Here is a 14,746-nt window from a genome sequence, read left to right on the forward strand (position 1 = left end):
TAAGATCTTCAGTGATGGTCGCTATATTCTTATTAGGGCAGGAAAGTGGACTCAGACACCTTTAATAAGAGTTGGGAAGGACTTCTATGTAGCCTTAAAGAAATCCAGTTATCTCAGTGTCAGTAAAGAGTAGTGGTTTCCAAAGAACTCGGGATATAAAATCAGATAACCTGGATTTGGATCTCAGCTCTTTCATGTGGATTTGGGTACCCATCTAATATTTAATATTTAATATGGGAATAATATTGGCCTGGAAGGGTTTTGAGGATTAAATGAGACAATTCAGGTGAATTGCTTGCCATTCAACACAAAGCTCTCAGTAAAAGTAGTAATAGTAATAGTTGTTGTTGTCATTGTTTGTTGTTACTACATTGATTTCTTACAGCTTCAGTTAACTAATAATTTACTAAGGCTATACTTTCGGGGTTAATTTTTATAGCTTATTACTAGAGGAGTTAATGTGAATATGTAGAGCACCAGAAACCTTGAGGAGGAGGTGCAGCGTTCTCTCCTGAGCATAAAGCTGGCCCGCAGTATTGTGTTGCCTCACTGCAACTGCCATTTGCCATTGATGATGATTTTTCTCTTTCACTAAGAGAGTAAGAGGACAGGATGCATTCTAACTGGCTCCTGTTTATGTTATTAAAAGTAAAAAATAAAAATAAAAATAAAAAATAAAAGAAAAAGAAAGGAATTTAGTGCATCCTGGCCACCCAAACCCCATAGGCTTTCAAATGTAATTGCAGGAGAAAATGTGACTTTGCTTCTCTTCTTGATCCATACATCCCCTCTGTCTAGTTCTAAGTTGCACCAAAGTCTCTCTCTCCTCTCTCTCTCTCTCTCTCTCTCTCACACACACACACACACACACACACACACACACAGAGGAATTAAGCCAGAGATGGTATGTCAGTTGTGATGGATTGATAGTTCCTGCCTGGGATAATTTGATGAGAGGAATCCTGAGATTCCATTGGAAATCAAAATATAAAAGTAGCATGACTGATTATTAATGTCAGTTGAGGATTTGGATAAGTAAGTGATAGCATACATACTGTACTGTCAAGAAAGGATAGGTCATTAACACTTCAGTATAATTTTTTTTTTATTTTTGTAATACACACATGCCTTTTAAATATTAATGCTTATTATGGAATAAATTCTTGGCTCCCTATTAAATAAATTTCTGGCATTAGGAAGCAAGTAAGAAAGATTTTGTTGTGAGGGCTGCATTGCCTTTCTGAAATTATATGACATAATGATCTGTTCTCTTGCATAACTTGGGCCTTAATTTAGTGATTCCACAATTTTATTTGCTATAAATAAAAAAGTAAGAAAACATACTTCCCTTAACAAAAGTTCCATGATGATCTCTCAAAGAGGTAACATTGTATATTCATACAATTGATTGCTAATCAGCAATTTAAAATGAAAGAATTGGCTGGGCGCAGTGGCTCATACCTGTTATCCCAGCACTTTTGGAGGCCAAGGTGGGCGGATCACAAGGTCAGGTGATCGAGACTATCCTGGCCAACATGGTGAAACCCCGTGTCTACTAAAAAACAAACAAAAAAAAGACAAAAATTATCTGGGCATGGTGGCGCGTGCCTGTAATCCCAGCTACTCTGGGGGCTGAGGCAGGAGAATTGCTTGAACCAGGGAGTCCAAGGTTGCAGTGAGCCTAGATGTGCCACTGCACTCCAGCTTGGTGACAGAGCGAGACTGTCTCAAAAAAAAAAAAAATTACTGATATTTAGGTTGGTGCAAAAGTAAGTAATTGCAGTTTTTGCCAAAGTAATGGCAAAAACCACAATAATCAGCTTTGCACCAACTTAATACATGTAACAACGTGAATAAATTTCAGATATTTTGCTGAGAAAAAAGGCCAGACACAAAAAGGGACATATTATATGATTCTATTTATGTATATGAACTTCTAAAACATGCAGAACTGCTCTATGCAGCAGTTCTCAGACTCAGTTGTGCAACAGGATCACCTGGAGAGCTTGTTAAAACACAATTTTCCGGGCCCTGCTCCCAGTTTCCAATTCAGTTGGTCTGGGGTGGGGGCTGAGAATTTTTTTAATATGTCTGTCTTTTCTTTCTAGTTTTACATTATTTAACACCATTTAACATCTCGTAGTCCAAGTTCCCTTTATTATTTTTCTAAGTTTTCTTGGTTATTATTGGGCTAGATGATATCTTTATATATATATATATATATATATATATATATATATATATATATATATATATACTTTAAGTTCTAGGGTACATGTGCACAATGTGCAGGTTTGTTACATAGGTATACATGTGCCATGTTAGTTTGCTGCACCCATTAACTCGTCATTTACATTAGGTATTTCTCCTAATGCTATCCCTCCCCCAACCCCCCACCCCACGATAGGCCCCCGTGTGTGATGTTCCCTGCCCTGTGTCCAAGTGTTCACAACAAACTGTCTCTCAGACCACAGTGCAATCAATTAGAATTCAGGATTAAGAAACTCACTCAAAACCACACAACTACATGGAAACTGAACAACCTGCTCCTGAATCGCTACTGGGTAAATAACAAAGAGAATTTGTGTTTCTAATAAGTTTCCAGATAATGCTGACGCTATTGGTTTGGAGTCTACAATTTGAGAGCCACTGATAGATGGTGATGTAAGTCAGAACAGTGATTATCTGTTTGTGTGTGTGTGTGTGTGTGTGTGTGTGTTTGTGTGTGTGGAGGGCAGGCAGTATTGATGGGGAAGGAGTGCGAGGGAACTTGCTGGGATGTTGTAAATTTTCTATATTTTGACCTGGGTGGTAATCATGTAGCCACATATATAAGTAAAATGTTATACAGCTATACCCTTCAGATTTGTGCCTTTTACTTCATGTAAACCGTACCTTTAATTAGAGGAAAGAACTGAACTTTGGAATCAAACAAATTAAGTTTAAATTCCCATTTCTGCTACTTATCAATTCTGTGGTGTTTGGTAAGTTACTTCACTTACATAAGCCCTGCTATTTTCATGTATAAAACAAGTTTATAATAGAACTACATCATAAGGTGATGGTGAGAATTCAGTAAGATCATCCTTATATCATCCTTATACCATACTTGGCACAGAGTAAATACTTTGTAAGTATTTGCTATTATTTTAAGATGCAATTCTAATTTATAGGGATCAAGTAATTTTTCTCTCCTCCCCAACCTCACGCTCCTATTTCTCCTCTCCATTTGCACTGACATTCTTCATCTTAGAAAAACCCTCATTCCTCATTTTTTAATACCACCTTGACTAGTAGAGCTTCTACTGAAACAGAGCTATTTCTTTTTCCATAATAATGCCAGCAGGCCCTGGCCTGGTACCACCTGCCTTCCTGATCAGCAAATAAGCAGCTCTATCAATCAAGACAGCTGTTTCTTGCTGCTCATCATGGGTACGTAATGTTTCCTGAATGTTACTGAGAGTCTCTGGACTAGGTAAACTACCCATGAAATACAACTCAACTTAGGTAAATAAGTTATAAATATGACTCAATGAAGACACCTCTCTGAGGAAATAATCCTGGCAATGGTTGGCTCCAAGGACACAAACCGAAGGTAAGTATGTCCAGGTCACAGATTCAAGCTCTTTATCCCTGATTGCAGTTCTGCTGCAACTTACGGCCTCCATATTTTTTTGCTTTTAGGCTCTTTGAATACAGCTACTTCTCAAAATCTACTCTACTGGGGGCATTTTCCTAATTTTCTTATTACTGCCCCCTCTTATTTCATGATATCGGGTAAGGCAGCATTTAGTTTGATTTAAGGCATGCTGTCTGAGCCCTTTCTCTGGGCCAAGCACTGTGCCACCTGATGCAGATACAAAACCAAAGTATACCTGTTCCCTATCCTTGAGCATTCTGTGAACGGGGGTAAGAAAGCCATGTAAGTAGATGATGACAGATAAAGCAAGGTGTATCAAGATAATCCTGAAGAGGAGTATCTAGATCTATATTGGAAGGCAAGGCCTATGGGAGGGGTGCTAAGAAATGTTTCTTGGAAGAATTCACCTTTAAAAATTTTTAGAACAAGAAGTACGCTAAAGGCAAGAGCTCCTTTCAGCATAAAGGAAGAAGAGACAGGATGTTGTCTGGGTGTTTGGATGGGGAAATAAAATTTAAGGATGATATTTTATGTGTAGGCAGGTATGAAATATCCCAGAGATGATCAAGGAATGATGGGCTTGGTTGGGCCTAAAATAAGCATGGATAACCATTTTGCCAAGGGTCAGAGCTTATCCGAAGCATAGTTGTATCAAGAAACCTTTCTGCCATACCTTTTGGTGTGCATATACCCTGCATGAATAAACCCCCAAATTAACCTTTCTGGGCCTGAGGATAAAGGCCCCGAGAGCATAGATGCTACTATTGAACTGGAAAGGACTTTGAACACACCCCCATGACACATAGCTCAGAAAGCTATAGACACCTAATGAGTCCTGGTCTGCTCTTCCCCACCTCTCCACCCAACTTACAAAAAAAATCATTTATAAATTGGGAGGTTGAAGAGCCAAGAATAGGTGCAATAAAATATGTTGCTTTTGAAGATTGATTTTGTGCTTATTAGTGGGGAAAAGCAGCCTCACTTTTATTGCAAAGCCCTGCAATTGATTAGACAGAGTGAAGACTCAACATTTTTTTCCAGTGTTTATATTAAAATGAATAAGGCATTTTGTTTTTCACAAGATTATTATGCAATGGCACAGCACATTTTTTCCATCCCCCTGTTTTATAAAGTGTTTCCTGTAGGCGGACCTGTTATGTAACTCTAACCCTGGCCCTTTATAATCGATCATGTCTCAGAGGTACTAACTCAATGTCCTCCAAGAAAGCACGTGAAATGCCATCTCTAAAAACTTGGGCCAGTACTCAGGATTCTATTAGGAGTCCCATTATTTATTCTCTGGCAATGATAATGATACCTTTGAAAAGTGGTAGCTGGGAAGAACAAACATTTTCCCCTTTCCCTTCATGTTTAGAGATAAAAGGTCTGACCCAAATTTCACCCATATGTTATATGGAGGGTAGATGATAACCTACAGTGAAAAGCACAAACAAAAACATCAAGAAGTGAAATTGTTGTATACGTACGTGTGTGTGTGTGTGCATGCGTGTGTGTGTATTTAGAGAGAGAAAGAGGGAGAAAGTAAATCCTATATGAAAGCCCCCTGAATCCTTTATCTACATCACAAGGCAAAATAAATCCTTTACTCAAAAGATACGTTTTGCTTCAAAGGAAAGTAATATTCTGCCATATATGTTACCAAAATAGCAATGTGATCTTGAACAAGTTAATTCAGTTTTCTGAGCTTCAGTTTCCTCAAACTTTTGAGATACTCTCAGAAGAGTAAATAGAGAGTATCAAAGGACTTCTGGTTGTGATGTTTTGTGTAACCTTAGATTGGAATTCCTCCATATTAATGAGAGATGAGGCTGAGGCAGAAAATGCTACAATGGCTCTCCTGGCCTAGTCTGCAGATTTCACTGCAGTACAGGCTAATAGACCTACTTCAGTTACCATGGTTGGGTTCAGGGCTGCTGCACTGCCCAAGCTCTGCTATGAGAAGTAACATATATGCAGGGCTCCGGGTAGGTTTATAGGCTTTGTTTTATTCTTTAGCCGCAAGCCGTTACGGTACCCTTGTCAACTTTTCAACTAAGCATATTCTTGGCTGCAGGAAGAACCAGGTGAAAAGGAGGGCTGTAGGTTCAACTCCAAGTATGGATCATGATTCCCTGAGCCTACAATGAACATCTCCTAGATGCTTCCTGTAGCATTCAATCTCTTTAGCACTCTATAGTACATACCTTTGTATTGCTTTTTTTTTTTTTTTTTTTTTTTTTTGAGACAGAATCTCGCTCTGTCACCCAGGCTGGAGTGCAGATTGCGCAGTGGCGCAATCTCAGCTCACTGCAACCTCTGCCTCCCAGGTTCAAGAGATTCTCCTGCCTAAGCTTCCCAAGTAGCTGGGACTACAGGCGCCTGCCACCACACCCAGCTAATTTTTGTATTTTTAGTAGAGACGGGGTTTCACCATATTGGCCAGGATGATCTCAATCTCTTGACCTCATGATCCGCCCGCCTCAGCCTCCCAAAGGGCTGGGATTACAGGCGTGAGCCACTGTGCCCAGCCTGTATTGCATTTTTCATGTGTATTTCTGTGTGTGTGTGTGTGTGTGTGTGTGAGAGAGAGAGAGAGAGAGAGAGAGAGAGCGCGAGAGCATGCATCTGCCCAAGCAGTCTCTCAACTTTTTAGAATATAGACTGGTGTAGTCTACCACTTTCATCTGAGTGACAATATGAAATACTTCTTAAGCATACTGACTCTGAAGCCATGCCCTCTGGCTTCAAATACCAGCTCCACCACTTACAAGATGTATGGGATTTAATGTGATATTGAACTTCTCTGAGATTTGTTTTCTGATCCACAAAGTGTGAGTGAAAATAGTTTCTAACTCATAAGGATCTTGTGAGGATTATATAGGTATAATGTGAAGATAAATATACATGAAGATTTATTAGTAAATAACTTAAAATATTGCCTGGTACATAAGTATTTAATGAATGTTAGCTACTATTACTATCTTAATATCTGAAAACTGAGAAAATTCAAAGCACATGTGGGCTAGAAATGATTAAGCCAATCTATTACTTACATTTGTTTTATTATTTTATGATTTACTTAAAAGCTTGCAATAGTAAAACATTTTCATCTAAATAATTGCAAATAATGCAGACATCTAGAAATTGAATAGGTAATGTGACCCTTCAAAACTCCCCCCACTACCAACACTCATATCCTTCCAGATTTTTTTTAATGCAAATGTAAGTATATACCATTTGGGTATTAAAATTCATATCATGTACTCTGCTGTAACTTGATTTTATATCTCAACAATGAATCACAGGAATACTTCCATGTCTCTGCACCTAATACACTTCATTTTTAAATGGCTGCATAATATTTTATTACATGAATGTGCTTTAATGCTTAACCATTCTACAGTCTATTACAACTAACTATGCAATAATCAGCTTTTGTATGTCTCCAAATGCACATAAGGGTATGTTTCTGGCACATATACACAGAAGTGGAAGTGCTGAGCTGACGCAAAGGTCTGTTTTAATATTTTATAGAAGCTGTCAAACTATCTTCCGAAGAGTTGTGCCTATTTACGTTCCTAAAAGCAGTGTATATAAGTGCATTTTCTCCACATCTTCTCCAACATTTATAAGTACTTATTTTTTCTCCGTTTGAATAGCTAAAATGGTATTGTGGTATTGTAGTCTTGGCTGGGAATGCGAACTTTTCCCCAACTGCTAGTGACAATTCACATTGAAAATCTCACCCAACTAAGCAGCCACTTTCTTGGTGCACAAGAATGGTTCTGTAGGAGCATACTGAAGGGACTTTTGCCATATTTGATAGTGATTAGAGCGCCAGTACCAACTGCATTTGATGCTGCCATCATGTTTTGGTGTCCATCCTATTCTTCCAGGCACTGCAGAGACTTGCTATCTGAGACACTGTGCACAAGCCATTTGTAGAGACTGTATCATCTGTGCTTACAGAATTGCATCATGTTTTTGGTGCTGTTATATCTTCATTAGGATCACTATTTCATAAGTTGTGGCTCCTGTCCCTCTAGAACTTGTGCCCCAATGTAGCCTCTTCCATCGAGGAGAAGGAATGGAACTAGGACTTTCCAAAATCTATGTTCCAGGAACTGTATTATGCACTTTACATATGTTATCATACTAAAGCTTCACAATAACTCTGAAGCAGAGTTATATGCTATTATCATCATTATGTTATAGATCAGAGAACTGAAACTGAGAAATTAAGCAACTTGCCCAAGACCACACAGGTAGTAAGTGGAAGAGCCCAGACTGCAAAGTAGGGTTGCCACTTTCCAAAGCCCGTGCTCTTTCTGTTGCACCATATTTTCTCAATTTTCTGGAAGCATTCATATTTTTCCATTACCAGAGTTCTTATTGAAGAACACCTTGATGAAATCTTTTGTAAAATGAATTCATTAACCAATTAATTCCCACTGTGAGCGAAGTGTTGTTTTGTGTTTCTGAAGTTAGAAAAACATTCTGAAAGCAAGCACTTTCTTTTTTCACTACAAAGTCTTAGATTTATTTAGAGAACTTTCTATGGACTTTGTTTAGACTGCTGAGCATTCGACTATGGCTCCTTGTATCACCATTCAGAATTCAAGTAGCAGTGTATTTGGGGTGAGAGGGAATAATCAATGCTAAAACAGCAACACCAACTGGCTTTTCAGAAATTCTGTCCCCATCAAGATAGATGTGCTCTGAGTCAGGCTGTGAATTAAAGAGAGGTAAAGCCAGTTTTTGACCCTCTTGCCTGCCTCTGCCTCTCCCCAAAAGTTAGAGGTACTATCTCCCTCAGTTACCCAAAACCCAAGCATTAACTTTACCTTCCATCTCTGCCATCCCATCATCCCCTAAATAGGGCCCCTCACTCTTCTAGCCCATGTTTCAGATTTAAGCTCAGAGTAAAATTAAGTAAACCGGGGATTCCTCAGATTCCACCTTAGTAGATAACTACAGCTGAGGAACCAATGACGTCTAAAACCTTTCTCAAAGGGCACTGGCACTTTAACAATAAACTTCTAAAAATACCACGTCCTAGAAATTTGTCTAACCTACCTTAGTTTCCCACATTGTAATTAAGCACAGATACAAACAAAGAGACACAGATTGGAGAAAGTACAAATTTATCTCATCTCCTCCTGTACATGATGCACACATATCCATAGAGTGCTACTCTGTTCCACCCACACTCAACACCTAGAACAGCCTTTTTATCCTGACAGACAAATTAATAGTAATTTGTCATTTGTATGACAAATTGCTATTAATATATTTCTAGCACAAAAGTATCCAATTTCCCCAGTATTGTACCTTGGGTGTCATTAAGGTCTTTCAATGGTCATATTTCAAAGCTGAATCTTACATTCTTGACCTATCAAGACTGTGTCATTGAACCTGGACCATCCCATTGCATGGAACTTTGGAAAGAAAAAAAGTACATTAATAACTATGCAGGCACATTGGCCCACATTATTTGTTTCTATGGAAAATTACATATCTTTATCAAACTATGTATGAATCCACTTTTAAAGTCTAACAGAGATAGAAATGCTAAAAGTTGACTTGGCTGAATATTGTAGCAATTCACAAATAACACGACCTAGGTAGTTATCTACCACACCCAAGGATGAGGTCAGCCCTCATTGAATTAACCTGACTTGAAGGTGGTAGTATAGGGTAGTGGCTAAGAATGTAGTCTCTGAAGCCAGTCACACTTAGATTTGAATCATGGCTCTGCCAGTTACTATCTATGTGATCTCAAGTAGGTCATGTAGCTCAGTTTTCTCACTTATAAAATGGGAACAATAATAGTGTTTACCTCATAGGGTTACTTGTGAAGATTAAATTAAACAAGTAAAAAATATATTTAAAATGCCTGAAATGGAGTAAGCTCTCAATAATCACTGGCTACTGATAACAACAACATAAATTATAAACATGCATATTTTCTTACATACTACAAGTTATGGGCTGGGGATCCAAAGTTCTATAAGCCACAGACCTAATCTGGAGCAGTTAATCATCTATCTACCTCCACCTCAGATGGCTAAAACCATCTGAAACTTGCTGCTGAGAAGACCTGCTAAATATAAGTCCCCATCTATGGAAGCTTTTGTTGTGTTTTACCAACGCTACCCACAATAACAAACTGGCTTTCTGCCTTCAGATTATAAATGGTACAGCCTAGCAAGCCAGACTGGAGAAAAAAGTCTCTTGCTAAGAATCACCTCTAATGGAGCTGTTACTCCCTTTGACCTTTACCTAGTATTTGCTAAAGAGAATCCCCAGAAAGCAAAAAGGTGTTCAAAAGCCTCTCTAGTTTTCTAAGATAAGGAAGCTGCCACCATCCTCAGGCTGAGAGTTATGCGGCTGCTGTTTTGAGAGCCCCCAACTAAACTGGGGTCCCAGTAGCAAAGGAGCTGGCCACTCTGCCCTAGTGGAAAATGAAAGGGAGTTGGACATGGGTGTTTACAGTGTGCCTTTCGTGGTATACTTCTTTTACTTGGTAGACAGCCTAATACCTACTTGTTCCACCTGTGACTAGGAGGTACCTCACATGCAAAACTTCATGCTGGCAGATTCCCTCCTGGGTCTTGTCTGACCTGTTTTTAGTTTACACCTGCCTGACCAGTGTTCCTCTAGTTTTTGAAAACCAACTTTGTGTCCCAGAGAAAACCCAGCCTGGGGTAGCCTCTAGTTCTTCAAACGGAAGGTGCACATTCAATCCACCACCACAGCAGGAAATAAGTTACTTGCCTGGGCAATGAAGCCATAATGAGTCAGAAGAGCAGTACTGTCTCTCCAAATCACACAAGGCAAGAAGAAAGAGTCAGGCAGAGGGAGAGAAGATAAGGGAATAGGGTGTGGGTCACTTTAAATTCAGGGGCAAATGCCTTAATAGTGTGTTTAAAGGAAGCAGTGGGAAAGTCAGGAGCCCAGTTTGCTAGACAGGAGAAATATATCTAAGTTCTTATCTCTGGCCACCTACTGGAGCAATTTGAGTGTGGTGTAGAACTGGAAACTGTGGCAAGGGTGACTAAGCCCTGCTTCTTATAGCAGAGAGTTAAACCTGCATTCAAAATGGATGCCAAGGCAATATTAAATTATAAGAATTCACTACAGCTGCCTAGTGGTCATTAACTGTTTTTCCCCAGTTTACATGAGAACCACTCTTGTGACAGGAGTAGTCACCTATGGACACTTACCACTTTCTCTCAGAAATAAAACTGCAATACATCAGAGTTGAAAAGATCTTTACAGGCTGAGCATGAGGCTATTGAACTAGAGCCTACTTGAGAAATTAGGGAACAGAAGCCCAAAGATGAAAGGTGACTTTGCCCAGTGAATACCTGGCAAAATTCGGCCTAGAACTCTATCTCCTGGTTCACAGTCTAGTCCTTGAGGAGTTTAGCTCCAGACCAAAATTCTGTGTTGCTCTTTCATGCCTGACCATAGGCAATTGCAAAACTTTGCTTGTAAGCCTCATGGAGAGAGGCTGCCCTCCCCACAGCCAGTGCTTTGCAATTTTCTGTGGGGAGTAACAACAGTCAAGGCTCAGGCTGACCCCTTCAAGCCTGCCATGCTCACATATATCTGCATGCCCAGCTAAAGCATCTCTATTTGGAGACCTCCTTATTGGGGGTTTCAATTGAGGCACTTACAGGCATCTCTGCCTAGGTCTTATTAGGGGTCTTGGCTGAAACACTTTTCTCTGCTTTGACTGAGTTCCTTTGCACTCCTAGCCCTTCCCGCTCTCCTTATCTCCAGCTCACAGGTCTATAAACAGGAAGGAACCATTAGTTTGTTTTGCAGTGAGAACTACCCTCATCTGTACTGCATCCATCTGACCTTTGCCGGGAGCCATTCCCAGGGAGAAATGGAACACTAGGGAGTTGGCATCATTTTTGCCTCTTGCTTGCACTTTTACAGTAAGTAAATAAAAACTTGATTGTTATTTTCACTGTGGCTTATTGTTTTAATTGACCACCTGGAAAGGTGGCGGCTTGAGTCCACTTTCTAATCTACTATTCTGATCTCCTGCCTCAGGATACCAGGAGTGGAACATAAGGATCAGCAAGATGGTAAAAGGCTCCACTGATTGTCCCCCATGCAAGGACACCAAATTAAGAACTATCTACACCAAAACAGCACTTCATAGGAACCAAAATTCAGGCGAGTACTCACAGTACCTGGTTTTATCTTCATATTGCTGAAAGAAGCTCTGAAGAGGTATGAAAATCAGTCTTGAATCACAGACACCACCTTTCCTTCCTTTCCCAGGTAGTGGCTACGTGATGCAGAGAGAGAATCGATACACTTGGGAAAGGGAGTATTCATTGAATTCTGCGTGGAATTCAGTGCTATGCTGTTGTAATGGAAAGCAAAACCAGAACAAACTCAGCTGGTACCTGCCCACGGAGGGAGTATTTAAACCAACTCAAGCCAGAAAGGAATCACCTGTCCCAGTGGTCAGCACTTGAGTTCTGGCAAGCTTCACTACCGTAGGCTGGAGTGCTCTGGGCTCTAGATAATACTTGATTGGTAGAGTGCTGAACTGGGCTCAGAGTCAGTGGACTAAGCAGGGGAACACGACCTACTGAGACACCAGCTGGGGCCACTAAGGGAGTGCTGGCATCACCCCTCCACTAACCTCACGCTGCACAGTTCATGGCTCAAAAAGGGACCCCATCCTTCCACTTGAGGAGAGAGAAGACTGAGGAGGACTTTGTCTTACATCTTAGATACCACCTCAAGCACAGCAAGACAGGGCAACAGTCAGAGTGGTGAGGCCCATTTTTCAGGCCCTAGCTCCCAGATGACATTTCTAGACATACCCTGGGCCAGAAGGGCCCTGCTGCCTGTAATGAAAGGACCCAGTTTTGGCAGGATCACATGTGAACTGAAGAGCCCTTGGTCTCCAAATAACCAGCAGCAATACCCAAGTACTACAGTGAGGGTCTTGGGTGAGCCTCTGAGTGTTGCTGGCTTCAGGTGAGACTCGGCACATTCCCAGCTGTGATGGCTATGGGGTAAAACACCTTCTGCTTCATAGTTGAAGAAATATTGAATTAAGAGAAATAGTCTTCAAAATATGACTCTACATGGAAAAAAACTATTACTCTACACACACACAATTTATATACCTTGAAATATCTAAATAGGCTGGATAGTTTCCCAACCTGCTTTTATTTTATTTTATTTTTTATTTTTTTTTGAGACAGAGTCTCTCTCTGTCACCCAGGCTGGAGTGCAGAATTATGTGAAGACCTTTTAAAATGCATATTATTGGGTTCCAATTATTATATTTAGAAAAACCTAAAGACTCCAACAACAACAACAAAACTATTAGAACTCATCAACAAATTCAGTAAAGTTGCATGGTACAAAATCAACATACAAAAATCAGTAGTATTTTTATATGCCAACAGTAAACATCTGAAAAAGAAATCAAGAAAGTAATCCCTTTTACACTAGCAACAAATAAAATACCTAGGAATTAACCAAACAAGTGAAAGACCTCTACCAGGAAAACTGTAAAACACTGATGCAAGAGATCGAAGAGGAAAAACACGGAAAGATATTTGATGCTCATGGATTGGAAGAATCAATATTGTTAAAATCTCCATACTACCCAATGCAATCTACAGAGTTAATCCAATGTTTATCAAACTACCAATGAAATTCTCCACAGAAAGAAAAAAAAAGTCCTAAAATTTATATGGAACCACAAAAGACCCAGAATAGCCAAAGTTATCCTAAGCAAAAAACAACAAAATTGGAGGAATCACATTACCTGATTTCAAATTACACTAAAAAGCTATAGTAACCAAAACAGCATGATTCTGGCATAAAAACAGATACATAGACCAGTGGAACAGAATAGAGAACCTAGAAACAAATCCATACATCTACTGTGAACTCATTTTCATCAAAGGCCCTAGAAAATACATTGGGGAAATAACAGTCTCTTCAATCAATGGTGCTGCGAAAACTGGATATCCATATGCAGAAGAATAAAACTAGACTGGTATCTCTCGCCATATTAAAAATCAAATAAAAATAGATTAAAGACAAATCTAAGACCTCAAAATATGAGACTACTACAAAAAAATTGGGGAAACTCTGCAAGACATTGGTCTGGGCAAAGACTTGTTGAGCAATACCCCAGAGGCAAGGAGAAAGGTGATCTTTGTACACTCTTGGTGGGAATGTAAATTAGTACAATCACTGTAGAGAACAGTTTGGAGGTTTCCGAAAAAAACTAGAAATTGAGCTACTATATGATTCAGCAATCCCATTCCTAGGCATATACCCAAAATAAATGAAATCAGTATATCAAAGGGATATCTGCACTCCCATGTTTGTTGCAGCACTGTTTACAATAGCCAAGATTTGGAAGCAACCTAAATGTTCATCAACAGGTGAATGGATTAAAAAATATGGTACATATACATAATGGAGTACTATTCAGCCATAAAGAAGAAAGAGATCCTGTCATTTGAAACAATATGAATGAAACTGAAGGTCAGTATTTTAAGTGAAATAAGCTAGGCACAGAAAGACAAATATCACATGCTCTTACGTATCTGTGGGAGCTAAAAATTAAAGCAATTAAACTCATGGAGTATAAAGTTTACCAGAGGCTGGGAGGGCTAGTAAGGGGTAAGGGGTGTGGGGGAAGTGGGGTGGTTAACAGGTACAAATTAATAGTTAGAAAGAATAAAAAGACCTAGTATTTGCTAGCACAACAGGGTGACTATAGTCAAAATAATATAATTACCCATTTTAAAATTACTAAAATACAATTGGATTTTTTGAATCAAAAAGGATAAATGCTTGAGGTGATGGACACCCTATTTACTCTGATGTGATTAGTATGCATTGTATGCCTGTATCAAAATATCTCACGTAACCCATAAATATATATGCCTACTATGTACTCACAAAATTTTTTTAAAAATTTTAAAAAGAATACTAACAGTTATTTAGAAGGAAGACTATCTTGTCACATTTAAAAGTAACTTCATGCAGTATAGAATCTCTAAATTAAATATATCCTTATGAATTTTTAATCCATAGATTCTT

At 39.2% G+C, this 14,746-nt stretch overlaps 1 non-coding gene across 1 annotated transcript; it reads left to right on the forward strand.

Moving 5' to 3' along the window:
* Positions 1-408: 408 nt before the first annotated feature.
* Positions 409-628, forward strand: LOC112438649 (small nucleolar RNA U3). Its single transcript, XR_003027039.3, has one exon. It is a non-coding gene; the product is annotated as a small nucleolar RNA U3 (small nucleolar RNA).
* The last annotated feature ends 14,118 nt before the right edge of the window (positions 629-14,746 follow it).

This window comes from Pan paniscus, chromosome X, assembly GCF_029289425.2.
Source record: "Pan paniscus chromosome X, NHGRI_mPanPan1-v2.0_pri, whole genome shotgun sequence".
In the NCBI taxonomy this organism is placed as follows: Eukaryota; Metazoa; Chordata; class Mammalia; order Primates; family Hominidae; genus Pan; species Pan paniscus.